Source organism: Bos indicus, chromosome 3 (assembly GCF_029378745.1).
Source record: "Bos indicus isolate NIAB-ARS_2022 breed Sahiwal x Tharparkar chromosome 3, NIAB-ARS_B.indTharparkar_mat_pri_1.0, whole genome shotgun sequence".
Taxonomy (NCBI): Eukaryota; Metazoa; Chordata; class Mammalia; order Artiodactyla; family Bovidae; genus Bos; species Bos indicus.
This window is the reverse complement of record NC_091762.1, coordinates 11353602-11368947: the sequence shown is the minus strand read 5'-3', so window position 1 is coordinate 11368947 and position 15346 is coordinate 11353602. Positions and strand designations below refer to the sequence as shown.

The 15346-nt window shown below is 37.5% G+C and overlaps 1 pseudogene; it reads left to right on the top strand.

The window, feature by feature from the left end:
- The first annotated feature begins 3272 nt into the window (after window positions 1–3272).
- Window positions 3273–5132, top strand: LOC109556700 (olfactory receptor 10R2-like; annotated as a pseudogene).
- The last annotated feature ends 10214 nt before the right edge of the window (window positions 5133–15346 follow it).

Genomic DNA, 15346 nt, shown 5'->3' with positions numbered 1-15346 from the left:
GCTGAGTCCAGCAACAGAAAACTTGACTTTAACTTCATTTCAAATACAGGATATGAAAACAATGGCATATGTGTGTACAGCAGGCGATTATGTGTTTTTTTCTTCTCTCACCTGCCTTGGGTCTATTCAACAGAGAATTGTGAGAAAGAACGAGGATAATTAGGGGACTGGCCAAACCCTCTAGGATGCTACCCAAGATTTTTTCATCCTATTCCCTATCCTTGAGGCAGACACTTGATTGGAGATCTTTTCATCTCCATCAAGCTTGGAAGAAGTGAAGTATTGCCTCTATGGCCCACATCTAAACAGTCCATGGCTATCCTTCAGTCCTCAAACCAGCTCTTTGCCTCTGTTCTTCAAAGTCTCAGTTTTACTAGCTATGATATCACCCTTTCTCATCCCTCACATTATGTGTTCCTATGCCCCTCTCCTTGGTGCAGAAACTGAATTTATAGAGTTCAGATGAAACCAGACTAAAAAGGATAACTTTGCTTCTTTATTTGCAATGATAAAGCAGGCTTTATTTGTCTTGGTGAAGTCCAAGGAGGAAAAGGGTTTTCTTTCTTACCTAATGACCTCAGAAAATTCAGTCCTGTGTTACCTATTGTAATATGGGTTTTCTATATTTACATCTCTTTTCTTAATTTGCAACAATTTTCAGCTTCTAATGAGCTATCAGGCAACCTGGGACTAATTGCCAGCTAATTGCCAGTATTAACCTTCTCCTGTGTCCTTTTTAGCCTGTTGGACCTGAGAGATTTAGGATCCACGTTGTTTTCTACATCCTGTTTACTCATTGAAAAGACTGGAACTTTGCCAAAGTTAATGCTGCAATAATGGATCCCTGGAGCTTGGGAAAGTATAAACATAAACCAGCATGCTAGGCCCACAACTAATAAGAGACAAAAGAAAAGTTCTTCAGTGATGCTTTAGGGGATACTTTTCATAATTCTCAGCAGAGGAGGTAGGAACACAGTTTGGAGGTATTGAGATGTCAGAAGTAGAAAGAGAATAGAATCATTTAAAAATAGAAATGATTGTAGTAATATTAGTTTTTGAGTCTTATTTTTATTAGATTGTTAGGTTTCACTGATTTCTAATAGCTTTGTGCTAGGAAACATAGAGAAACAGGCCCTGTTGGGTTATTTTATGTGGAAAATTGAGTAAAATTAGTGTTGGGTATAGTGATAGAGAGGTCTCCAATGATAATTTCAGAAATGTTCTAATCATCCTGTGAGTTTTAGTCTATCTATGAGTGATGGTTAAAAAGAGCATGTAGGGAAATCAAGGCACAAATACACAAGGTAGACATAAAAGTTGGAGAATAATATAAGGCTGTGGGGTGATAAATAGAGCATCACCAATGAATTGTAGTAGGCACAGGAATGGCTATAAATAAGTGCCATAGAATATGCTCCCCTAGTCCGTGGAACTTACTTCCTTTCTATCAGCCATCTCTGAAAGACTGATTCCTTTTGAAAGTCTTTTCTGGGTAATTGAAAAATAAAGGACAGAAACTGCTAATTCCTTATAAAAATGAATTTTCAACATTTAGTTCATTCAATGTCCATTCTCAAACATCACATGAAACTATTCTCTGGTGACAGTGGTATATTAAAAAAAAATCTAACAGAGAATGAAGGAGTAAAGGAAGTATAACTGACTTATTTTTCCTTACAGACTTTCTACTGTCTTTAGCTCTCACACTTCTAACATTCTGTGGACACATAATCTACTGCATAAGACTCATAAATGGGAACTGAGGAGATAAAATAAATTACATTGTTCAGGGAATAACATGGTGGTTTGTTTTGTTAGATATCTAATTATGCATGAAAGTATTTGGAAAAAACAGAGTTTTAGTAAGAGTAGTAATAATAATAATAATAAAAGCAATGGTAGGGTATCAGGAGACCTTGGGTCTGGTTAATGTTCTATAACTTCTTGGTTGTGTGACACATTAACACAATTATAACTTTGCAGTGTGATCTGATAGATTGTGAGCTAAATCTCTGTTCCCAGATTCTCCAAATAAGGTTTAAAATTCCATCATCTCTTTCATGACTTTACATTATGCCTTTAGCAGATGCCATCTTTAAAAAAATAAAATGTTTAGTCATCAATTCATTAAACAAATAGTTCTTAAGTATCAATTTGTATTTATGTTATGGGAAATATAAAACTGCTCCTAAGGCATTCACACTCTGATATATGAGAAAGTGGAGGCTGCTACTTTCATGATACATCTCATACACAATAGAAAGTCACTAAACTAAGAGAAGGGAAAGTTCATGTCCCTCTTACCATTGGAGACAAGAGTAGTCAGAGGTCACACCTTCTATCTAAGTTTCAAAAATGAATAGAAAGTGCATAACGTTTTCCAGGTGAAGGGGAAAGTACGAGTAAAAACACAGAGGTGAGATACTGCAAGATGAGAAGACACAGTCTTGCTGTTTGTTGAAGAAGGCAAAGTGGTTTACAATTATTTCAGTTAAGAACAGTACTCAACCTAAGATAGATATAATTTAAAAATAGATATGTAGTAACTAGATATATTAATTTAATTATCAATAAATTAACACATTAATGAATGGATAAACCGATGAAAGTGATGACTTGTCTACTCAGTGTGCATGCTCTGTCACTAAGTCATGTCCGATTCTTTGGGACCCCATGAACTCTAGCCTGCCAAGATCCTCTGTCCGTGGGATTTACCAGGAAATCATTCTGAAGTGGGTTGCCATTTCCTTCTCCAGGGGAATCTTCCTGACCCAGGTATCAAACCTGCATCTCCTTCATGACACATGTATTCTTTACCACTCTGCCACCAAAGAAGCCCTGTCTACTTAGAGAGCATATCAAGTCTACCTATTAGCCTACGGGTCACTCTGCTACAGTCAGGTAGAAAAATGAAACATACTTTTGCTTCTCTTGAAATGAGAGAATGTGAAGAGAAAATATTCAAAGATGGTATAGATTAAGAAATATACCTTGAAAATGTAGGATCGACAGCTGGTCTCTGCAACTGAGCTACTTTAGGTAGAAGTTTTTCTTTTTGTATTCTTCTTTTGTGCCTTATATTTTCAACTATTTGGTTGCTTTGATCTTTTTATTACTTTAAAAATTCAAACTTGATTTTAGTTGAATTGTCAAAAGGATTTTCTCATCATTTAGTTAGGAGAAATTGGAGAAGCTGAAACTCCTTGAGGCCAGGTGCACCCAACGCAATATTGAGTTCTGTTGGAAATCCGGGTAAAATGTGAGTAGACACAATGGCTCATATTGAAGTAAGGTCCGATGTGTTTGATTTATTGTCTTTTGAAGTTTGAAACTACAATTAGAGAAGAATCAGAGAATTATCTTGGCAGAATGGTAGGTATTTAGTAATATCAATGGCCAACCTGACTGTAATAACTTTGTGTTTCTCTAGAGTCACTTAAATATACTAAAATCCCATCCAACTCTCTTCTATTAAGTGTTTGAAATTGATTGATTAAGGGGAAAAGATGTACTTAAGTCAATACAATATTGTCTCTGTAAATGCATGCAAATATGAATTGGGTATGCATGTTGGTCTGGTAGTTGTTTTTTTTTTTTAATAAAATAATAGGATTAAAAACTAAAACCTGAAGTAGATATATGTTTAAAGTATCTCCACAAGGAAGCTTAAGAAAAACTAACACTACTACCTGAAAATTAAATAACATGTAGCAGAGGCTGACATTTACTAGAAGTTTACAGTGTGCATGTGCTCTGCTCAGTGCTTTAATTTTCATAAGAAAACTAGGAAAGAGGTATTATTAGTATTTTATGTTACACATTAAAAAGCTGAAGCACAAAAAATTACACTGATAATAAATGATAGAGTTAGGCTGACATGCAGGAAGTTTCAGACATTTCCATTCCCTAATTGCTATTTGAAGTAGGGAGTGTGAAAATAATTCCCTAGACTTAAACACTAAGAAAGATGCAGAAATATCACTGGAAATATGTACTCTTGAGTTTTGGAAAGAATTCCATGAATTGACATAGTCCATTGGGCATTTCCTACTAGCATCAGTCCTTATCCCTTCTCCTATTTCTTGTTCCTCAATCTATAGTGGAACTAACTATCTCCACCTTTCATGGCAAACACTGTTTCTTCATTTTTGTCCTCTGTAGATCAATCTTGGGGAACAAGTCAACCAAGCTAATTATTCCTCTGTCACAGAGTTCCTATTGATGGGATTCTCCAACCTTGGAAAAATCCAGTTCATCCTCTTTGCTGTTTTTTCTGTGCCTGTATCTAATTATCCTGTGTGGAAACATCACCATTGCCACTGTCATCTGACTGGATTTCAGCCTCCACATACCCATGCATTTCTTCCTAGGGATCCTTTCCATCTCTGAGACATGCTATACCTTTGTCATTCTGCCCAAGATGCTCATAAATCTGTCGTCTCTGTTCAGAACAATCTCATTTATTAACTGTGCCACTCAGATAGTTTTCTTCCTTGGTTTTGCTGTCACTAATTGCATGCTACTGGGAATCATGGGTTATGACCGCTTTGTTGTCATCTGTCATCCACTTTGGTACTCTATCCTTATGAGCTGGCAAGTCTGTGGACAGTTGGCAGCCACTTGTGCTGTAATTGTTTTTTTTTTGTTGTTGTTTTCATTGATAGGCTTCCTCTTAGTTTTTTGAACTACCTTTCTGTCCCAGCAAGATTAACCATTACTTCTGTGGCATCTCACCAGTTATCTGCCTTGTCTGTACTGATTCCTATAATGAACTCATCATCTTCATTGGTGGAGTTTTAGCATTCATGGTCCCTATGACTTTTATCTGCATCTCTTATGGCTTCATTGTTCATACGATCCTGAGGATCCCATCAGTTGAAGGCAAGAGAAAAGCCTTCTCCACTTGTGCCTCACATCTTACCGTAGTCATTGTCTACTATGGCTGTGCCTCCTTTGTCTACCTGGGGCTGTCATCGAAGTACTCATCCAGCAAAGATAGACTTGTGACAGTGACCTACACAGTTGCAGCTCCATTGTTGAACCCCCTGGTGTCTAGCCTAAGGAAGAAAGATGTCCAGATGGCCATTTGAAAAGTGATTGGCAGAAGAGGATTTTATTCTGAAGCTCTGTAATGAGAATACTTCGTATCTACAAAATACTCTTTTCTGAGGATATACCAATAACTGTAAAAGTGATGACAATGTTGTCTTTCATTCACATAGCACTTTATAACCTCATAGTGAAAGCTTCTCCATGGTATTAATTTGATAGGTTTGGTGAAGTGCAATCTTAAACTTGGGGGTAATTATTAATACTATACATATTTGAAATGCTCTTAAACTTGAACAGAGAAGTATATTTTAAATTAATTTTATTGGAATATAGTTGTTTCCCAATGTTTCTACTATACCAAAAATTGAATAAGCTGTATGTATACTTAGGTAAGAATAATTTTAGTCTCTTCCAGGAAGGATAAGTAACATACTGTGAATGGTAATTCAATATAGAAGGTTCAGTCATTACAAATTTTCAAGTTTAGAAAAACTTCAACAGGACTCTTCACAAAAAAATCGTTAAGAAAATGGAATAAATCTAGTTGAAATTTAATATAACCATGAGTTATCAGTGTTGAAAAGGACCCAAGTGTATCACTTCCAATTGCTCTGTCGTTGCAGGGATCTTACCTACAGTATTTCTGCCTCTAGTTTAACCACTGTTAAATATCACTGTTATAAAGCTCCACTTTTATATACTGTCCTCCTTTTCATTACATATATTATTTCTGGAGATGAATATCCTGTATATAATTTTTCACTTCCACAGCAGCAATTTAAATATTTGAAGATGAATAATGTATGCTTTCCCTAAAACACCTTTAACCTAGCTGATAAATCCTGGTTATTTTTCTCTGGATTATTCTCAAGGTACTTTTCATTTCATTAACAGTATTCTTTGATAGAGTCACCAGGAAATGGGTATAATAATCCAGGTGACTTTGGATAATCCTCTCCCTAATCCTTAAAGTTAATTTTATATTAATACATCGAGTTTCTTCCCTATAATTTTTCTATAAATTCTATTACATGTGTATTCTTTTCTGACCCTTATGTTTTTCAGACTAAAGGATTATATGTTATATATCCACAGTCCTTTAATTTTAAAGCATATTTTGATCAGTTTTGCTTAGCTGGATATTTATTTTTCAATTATCACTAATCTTCTGTTCTCTGAAGAAGGTATTGTGCATATTCACACTTCCATTTAAAACAATTAACTGTTCTCCCCTCCCACGGCCCTCTCTGTCACTCTTTCCAAACACAATGTTACCTGATATTATTGCATCATACTTTAGAGGAAATGTAAGGTATAAACCAAAACACCCTCTTTTTTTGTCACTGCATTTGTAAATATACTTGTACCACAATTATTTTAATATTTTTCTTAATTCCTGTTGCAGTAGAAACAGTTCTTTTTAGCTTTCTCAAATACCTCTTCCTTTTCAAATTATCTGAATTTTGTCTATTTATTACTTATCAGTGTTCCCTGAGTCCCTCTCCATGCAATTAGGTTTTCATTTTTTTAATCTTAGAAACAAGAATTGATAACTTGAAATTATGCAAATATATTTAAAATGTGAATGCATCTACATTTTTCAGATTGGGCATTTTGGGGCCAGTTATGCCAGATCATACACACCCTCATATATATATGTATGTGTGTGTGTATATATATATATATATATATATATATATATATAAAGCTAGAGGAATGCAAAATAATTGATCATTTGAGTGGATCAATCCAGTCCCAAGTTAAAGACATTTTTACTTCCCTCTGGTTTTGTAGTATGTGTGTGCTTAGTTGCTCAGTCGTGTTCAACTCTTTGCAATGTCATAGACTGTAGTCTGCAAGGCTCCTCTGTTCATGGGATTCTCCAGGTAAGAATACTGGAGTTGATAGCATTCCATTCTCCAGGGAATCTTCCCAACCCAAGGATCAAACCTGTGTCTTCTGCAGTGCAGGCAGATTATTTACTGTCTGAGCCACCAGTACATATATCAACATGCTAGTAAAGTTATCTTTGTTTTAAAAGACCTATATATAGAAAACTATAAAACACTGGTGAAAGAAATCAAAGATGACACAAATAGATGGAGAAATATACTATGTTCATGGATCAGAAGAATCAGTATAGTGAAAATGAGTATACTACCCAAAGCAATCTATAGATTCAATGCAATCCCTATCAAGCTACCAATGGTATTTTTCACAGAACTAGAACAAATACTTTTACAATTTGTATGGAAATACAAAAAACCTTGAATAACCTATGCAATATTGAGAAAGAATAATGGAACTGGAGGAATCAACCTGCCTGACTTCAGGCTCTACTACAAAACTACAGTCAAGGTAGTATAGTACTGGCACAAAGACAGAAATATAGATCAATGGAACAAAATAGAAAGCCAGGAGATAAATCCATGCACCTATGGACACCTTATCTTTGACAAAGGTGGCAAGAATATACAATGGAGAAAAGACAATCTCTTTAACAAGTGATGCTGCGAAAACTGGCCAACCACCTGTAAAAGGATGAAACTAGAACACTTTCTAACACCATACACAAAAATAAACTCAAAATGGATTAAAGATCTAAATGTAAGACCAGAAACTATAAAACTCTTAGAGGAAAACATAGGCAAAACACTCTCCGACATAAATCACAGGAGGATCCTCTATGACCCATAAACAATGGGACCTAATTAAACTTAAAAGCTTTTGCACAATGGAGGAAACTATAAGCAAGATGAAAAGACAGCCTTCAGAATGGGAGAAAATAATAGCAAATGAAGCAATTGACAAAGAATTAATCTAAAAAATATATAAGCAACTCCTGCAGCTCAATTCCAGAAAAATAAGTGACCCAATCAAAAAATGGGCCAAAGAACTAAACAGACATTTCTGCAAAGAAGACATACAATGACTAACATATGAAAAGATGCTCAACATCACTCATTATCAGAGAAATGCAAACCAAAACCACAATGAAGTACCATCTCATGCCGGTCAGAGTCAGTTCAATTCAGTTCAGTCGCTCAGTCTCGTCTGACTCTTTGTGACCCCATGGACGGCAGCACACCAGGATTCCCTGTCCATCACCAATTCCCGGAGCTTACTCAAACTCATGTCTGTTGAGTCAGTGGTGCCATTCAACCATCTCATCCTCTGTCATCCCCTCCCCCTCCCACCTTTAAAAAGTCTATAAACAATAAATGCTGGAGAGGGTGTAAAGAAAAGGGAAAACTCTAATACTGTTGGTGGGAATGCAAATTAGTATGACCACTATGGAGAACAGTGTGGAGATTACTTAAGAAACTGGAAATAGAACTGCCAAACAACCCAGCAATCGCACTGCTGGACATACACACTGAGGAAACCAGAACTGAAAGAGACACATGTACCACAATGTTCATCAAAGCACTGTTTACAATAGCTAGGACATGGAAGCAACCTAGATGGCCATTGGCAGATGAATTGATAAGAAAGCTGTGGTACATATACACAATGGAATGTTACTCAGCTATTAAAAAGAACACATTTGAATCAATTCTAATGAGGTGGATGAAACTGGAGCCTATTATACAGAGTGAAGCAAGTCAGAAAGAAAAAAACCAATACAGTATATTAATGCATGTATATATATATATATATATATATATATATATATATATATGGAATTTGACTGGAATGCGAAAGTAGGAAGTCAAGAAACACCTGGAGTAACAGGCAAATTTGGCCTTGGAATACGGAATGAAGCAGGGCAAAGACTAATAGAGTTTTGCCAAGAAAATGCACTGGTCATAACAAACTCCCTCTTCCAACAACACAAGAGAAGACTCTATACATGGACATCACCAACACCAAAATCAGACTGATTATATTCTTTGCAGCCAAAGATGGAGAGGCTCTATACAGTCAGCAAAAACAAGACCAGGAGCTGACTGTGGCTCAGACCATGAACCCCTTATTGCCAAATTCAGACTTAAATTGAAGAAAGTAGGGAAAACCACTAGACCATTCAGGTATGACCTAAATAAAATCCCTTATGATTATACAGTGGAAGTGAGAAATAGATTTAAGGGCCTAGATCTGATAGATAGAGTGCCTGATGAACCATGGAATGAGGTTCGTGACATTGTACAGGAGACAGGAATCAAGACCATCCCCATGGAAAAGAAATGCAAAAAAGCAAAATGGCTTTTGCTATCTAGGTTATATCTGGGGAGGCCTTACAAATAGCTGTGAAAGAAGAGAAGTGAAAAGCAAAGGAGAAAAGGAAAGATATAAACATCTGAATGCAGAGTTCCAAAGAATAGCAAGAAGAGATAAGAAAGCCTTCTTCAGCAATCAATGCAAAGAAATAGAGGAAAACAACAGAATGGGAACGACTAGAGATCTCTTCAAGAAAATTAAAGATACCAAGGGAATATTTCATGCAAAGATGGGCTCGATAAAGGACAGAAATGGTGTGGACCTAACAGAAGCAGAAGATATTAAGAAGAGATGGCAAGAATACACAGAAGAACTGTACAAAAAAGATATTCACGACCCAGATAATCATGATGGTGTGATAACTGACCTAGAGCCAGACATCCTGGAATGTGAAGTCAAGTGGGCCTTACAAAGCATCACTACAAACAAAGATAGTGAATGTGATGGAATTCCAGTTGAGCTATTTCAAATCCTGAAAGATGATGCTGTGAAAGTGCTGCACTCAATATGCCAGCAAATTTGGAAAACTCAGCAGTGGCCACAGGACTGGAAAAGGTCAATTTTCATTCCAATCCCAAAGAAAGGCAATGCCAAAGAATGCTCAAACTACCGCACAGTTGCACTCATCTCACACACTAGTAAAGTAATGCTCAAAATTCTCCAAGCCAGTCTTCAGCAATATGTGAACCGTGAAATTCCTGATGTTCAAGCCAGATTTAGAAAAGGCAGATCAAACTGCCAACATCCAATGGATCATGGAAAAAGCAAGAGAGTTCCAGAAAAACATCTATTTCTGCTTTATTGACTATGCCAAAGCCTTTGACTGTGTAGGTCACAATAAACGGTGGAAAATTCTGAAAGAGATGGGAATACCAGACCACCTGACCTGCCTCTTGAGAAATTTGTATGCAGGTCAGGAAGCAACAGTTAGAACTGGACATGGGACAACAGACTGGTTCCAAATAGGAAAAGGAGTACGTCAAGGCTGTATATTGTCACCCTGTTTATTTAACTTCTATGCAGAGTACATCATTAGAAACGCTGGACTGGAAGAAGCACAAGTTGGAATCAAGATTGCCGGGAGAAATACCAGTAACCTCAGATATGCAGATGACAGCACCCTTATGGCGGAAAGTGAAGAGGAACTAAAAAGCCTCTTGATGAAAGTGAAAGTGGAAAATGAAAAAGTTGGCTTAAAGCTTAATATTCAGAAAACAAAGATCATGGCATCTGGTCCCATCACTTCATGGGAAATAGATGGGGAAACAGTGGAAACAATGTCAGACTTTATTTTTTTTTGGGCTCCAAAATCACTGCAGAAGGTGACTGCAGCCATGAAATTAAAAGACGCTTCCTCCTTGGAAGGAAAGTTATGACCAACCTAGAATGCATATTCAAAAGCAGAGACATTACTTTGCCAACAAAGGTTCGTCTAGTCAAGGCTATGGTTTTTCCAGTGGTCATGTATGAATGTGAGAGTTGGACTGTGAAGAAGGCTGAGCACCAAAGAATTGGTGCTTTTGAACTGTGGTGTTGGAGAAGACTCTTGAGAGTCCCTTGGACTGCAAGGAGATCCAACCAGTCCATTTTGAAGGAGATCAGCCCTGGGATTTCTTTGGAAGGAATGATGCTAAAGCTGAAACTCCAGTACTTTGGCCACCTCATGCGAAGAGTTGACTCATTGGAAAAGACTCTGATGCTGGGAGGGATTGGGGGCAGGAGGAGAAGGGGATGACAGAGGATGAGATGGCTGGATGGCATCACTGACACGATGGAGCTGAGTCTGAGTGAACTCTTGGAGTTGGTGATGGACAGGGAGGCCTGGCGTGCTGCAATTCATGGGGTCGCAAAGAGTCGGACACGACTGAGTGACTGAACTGAACTGAACTGAATGATGACCCTATATGTGAGACAGCAAAAGAGACACAGATATAGAGAACAGATTTTTGGACTCTGTGGGAGAAGGCTAGGGTGGGATGATTTGAGAGAACAGTATTGAAACATGTATATTATCATATGTGAAACAGATCTCCAGTCCAAGGTCGATGCATGAGACAGGACGCTCAGGGACAGTGCACTGAGATGACGCAGAGGGATGGAATGGGGAGGGAGGTGGGAGGAGGATTCAGGATGGGGGACACATGTACACCCATGGTTGATTCATGTCAATGTATGGCAAAACCAGTACAATATTGTAAAGTAATTAGCCTCCAATTAAAATGAATTAATTAATTTTTAAAAAGTTATATTTGTTTTGCTGTTGTTTGCAATTTTTAGTTGATTTTTATTTATTATTTATCTTGAGGGTTTTTTTTTTGGTATGTGTGTGTGTTGTGCACTTAATATTTTCATAACATGAAAAAAATAAAACCTAGAAATGAATAATGGCACTTCCTTATATTGTGCTCCCGTAGTGCTTGGGTGCCTTATTGTAAACAATTCTCAAGAACTATCAATATAACATCTTTGACATGCAATATTCCCATAGAGAAAAGAAAAGTCTTATTCCATATTGGATCTGCTCCTTTCACTTTAACCTTTGTATTCTATTGCTTTTGCTACAAATTAATCACCAAAGGGATGTTACCTACTAGCTTAAATTGTATAAAATGGCCCATCGCTGGGAGCCCTGCCTTCCCTGTAACAAGCATTAAGTTAAAATACCTTTGTTCAGCTCACAGGAAACTTCCTGACAAGGCCCACCTGCAAATCACTGAAGGAAGGAAGAAATTAACACAGTGTAGAACAAGGAATTTACCCCCCTCCCCTTTTAGTAAAAGAAACTTGATTCTAGCTCAGGCGAGCTGGTTCTTTGGGACACAAGTGCATCATCTTCTCATTCTGCTGACTTTGTGAATAAAGTCTCTATTCCTGCACCAGCTTTTCTCAAATTTATTGGCCTATTGTATAGTGGAGATTCCCAGGTGGCTCAGTGGGTAAAGAATCTGCCTGCAGTCGGAGATGCTGATTCAATCTGTTGTTTGGGAAGATCTCCTGGAGGAAAGCATAGTAATCCACTCCTGTATTCTCGCCAGGAGGATCCCATGGACAGACGAACTTGGCGGACTCCAGTCCATAGGGTCACAAAGAGTCATACATGAATGAAGCGACTGAGCACAAGCATAGTGAACAGTACTAGCTTGGACTCAGATTAACAGTTTATGAAGGTTTTTTTGAGTAGTAAAAAGCAGTTTTAGTATCAATATTGACAAACAAAGATGTGGGAGGAATCAACTGACTGATATTAATTTAAAAGATTGCTAAAGCCAGATTTCAGATTCTCTCAAGTATTTACTCTATTTTTATTTACTGAGTACCTGTTATATGGTGGAAGAAACAAAGATAAACATTTTTTTCTGCTTTAAAATATTGAATCTACTGTGTATTTTCCCAAACTTCTCACCCAGACAAGAATAGTGGGTTTTTTTTTTATTAAATAAATGATGCTAATAGCTATACAGTCTTTCTTTTTCTTTAGTTCCCTTCCTTACATATCTTTAAATTAAAGTATCTTATATCTAATTTAATTAATATAACAATACAGTAAATAATGACTTCATCTCTTCCTACAATGAATTAATAGGACTGGAACCCACCTCCACCTTAAAAATGGAACACTGAAAACAATATGCAAAACGTCAGTTTTCAGACACTGGGCAGCAGGCAGCGTAAGATGTGGTCCTTGACAGAAGAGAGATGATTTCTCTACCTTACAACCTGTGAGCAGTTTCCTGGGTGCATAGCACAGAATATGGACCCCAATAGCAGACCCTAGAGGAAATTGACTCTAGTTTAAAAAATGCTGAGAATGAAGTTTCTGGTGGAGAGTCCAAAAGAGAAAAGAACAGTCTCTGATTGACTGATTTAGCTAGAGGTACTTATTTTAGTCATGTAGAAAAGTAGCCGTGTCTGGGCATTAAGTTGAAGGTAAATAATTTCACAGAACACAATAAATATTACTCTGTGATTATGATGTGGTGAGAAAATTTTTTATTTTAAAATGTTTAAATACTAAAGTTAGAAGTTTAGTTACCCCAGTTTTTGGCAGAGGGGGAATCCAAAGAGTGCCAGCGAATCTAACTGAATTAAGACAGAGATTGGAGTTCAGAGAGGATGAAAGGGCTTTTTACAAAACAGAGACTAGAGAGGAGTTAGCACACAGAAAGAGCTCTACATATCTAAAAAAAGTCTTTGACTTCAAGCCTTTGGCATAGTACTGACAAACACATCTATGAGAAGAAACTACTACTTACTGAAGGAGGGAAAAAAACTACTGTAAGCAGTACACCACACTATTCCTAGAGCTCACAAAAGAAGAGTTTGTGTTCCCAGCAGCCAGAGTAGACTTTGTAGGCTACACAGCACAAGGTAGAATCCTAAGAATATTTGCCCAGTAGTTGGAATAAATCAGTACTAGCCTGAAGGCTGTTTTGACACAACTTAAAAACTTTAAGCAAAGGCTTAAAATTATCTAACTGATCTTAAATAGAACAACATTGAGCCAGAACAATATATGTGTGTGTTAGTTGCTCAGTCGTGTCCAACTCTTTGCAACCCCTTGGACTGTAGCCCACCCAGCTCCCCTGTCCATGGGATTCTCCAGTCAAGAATACTGGAGTGGGTTGCCAATTCCTCCTCCAGGGGATCTTCTGAACCCAAGGATCAAACCCAGGTCTCCTGTATTGCAGGTAGATGCTTTACCATCTGAGCCACCAACGAAGCCCAAAACAAACATGAGCATGATTCACTGTCCAAGAATCAAACCCCGGTCTCCCACATGGGAGGTGAGAATTCTACCACTGAATCACCAATGCCCCCATAACAATATATGATCATACTTAATAAAACAAAATTTAGTAGTAAAACAATGAAATCTAATTTCTGATATCTAATAAAAAGATGCTAGACATTCAAAGATGTGGAAGGAATATAATCCATAAGCAGGAGATATATTATTAAATAGAAACAGATGCAGATTATTTCATTGGCAAAAATTACCAAATATTTAAGGGGAAAATAATATCAATTCTATACACTCATTCTTATGGACTGAAAGTTAATGTCCCCTCAAAATTTGTATGTTGCAACTTCAACCTACAGTGTGACTCTTTTTGGAGATAGGACCATTGTACAGAAAATTAAGGTTAAATGTGGCTGTGTTCTCTTTCTCCACCATGTGCACACACAAGAAGAGGGGCCTACCTACTACATGCCAGAGCAAATCCTCACGGGAACTGAATGGCTTGCACCTAATTAGATTCTGTACTTCAAAACTGTGAGAATATAAGCTGCTTACTGAAAGACACTTTTAATAAAATAAAAGGCAAGCCACCAAGTGCAAGAACATATTAGCAAAACAAATCTGACAAGTAATTGCAACAGTGTATAAGAAGAATTTTTAAAGCTTAGATCTTTCTGACCCAGGGATTGAACACTGCTCTCCTGGAAGGCAGGCAAATTCTTTACTGTCTTGAGTTCCCAGGGAAGTCCTAGTAATAAGATAAAAACTCTAATTAAAAACTGGATAAAATATTTGATTAGACACTCTGAGGGAGAGAGCAGATTAACCACAATGGCATGTCAGACTCTCTCACCCCACGTTTTGCAAAGAATGAGTATGTAACAGCTGAGATCTCTTGTAACACTGTGCATGCACATGATGAAGTACTCATTTGGTCACCAGCTACTTTGTGAGGAATGCCTGTATGAGCTTCACCACGAAAGCCCTGGCTGCTCCTGTATTTGGAGAAGGAAATGGGAACCCACTGCTGTATTGGGGCTACATTGGAGCAACACAATGGTTACATTATATGAGGTTATGCTTAGGCTCTGTTATGGTTATGTTGTGGCTGCCGCTATGGTCGCTGCATCAGCCAGAAGAGAGACTGTATTATGGCTGCTGTGCCAGCCAGGAGAGAGTGAATGTCTGCAGTTCCTATGGCTCCTTAAATCTCTTTCCAGCTTCTTAGTTTGTGCCTTGCCTACCCTGGTTCAGTGAACAGTACAAACAGTGTGAACAGCAAGACAATTGGCTTCACGAACAGGAAAAGCAATACACACTCCCACAAAGAAG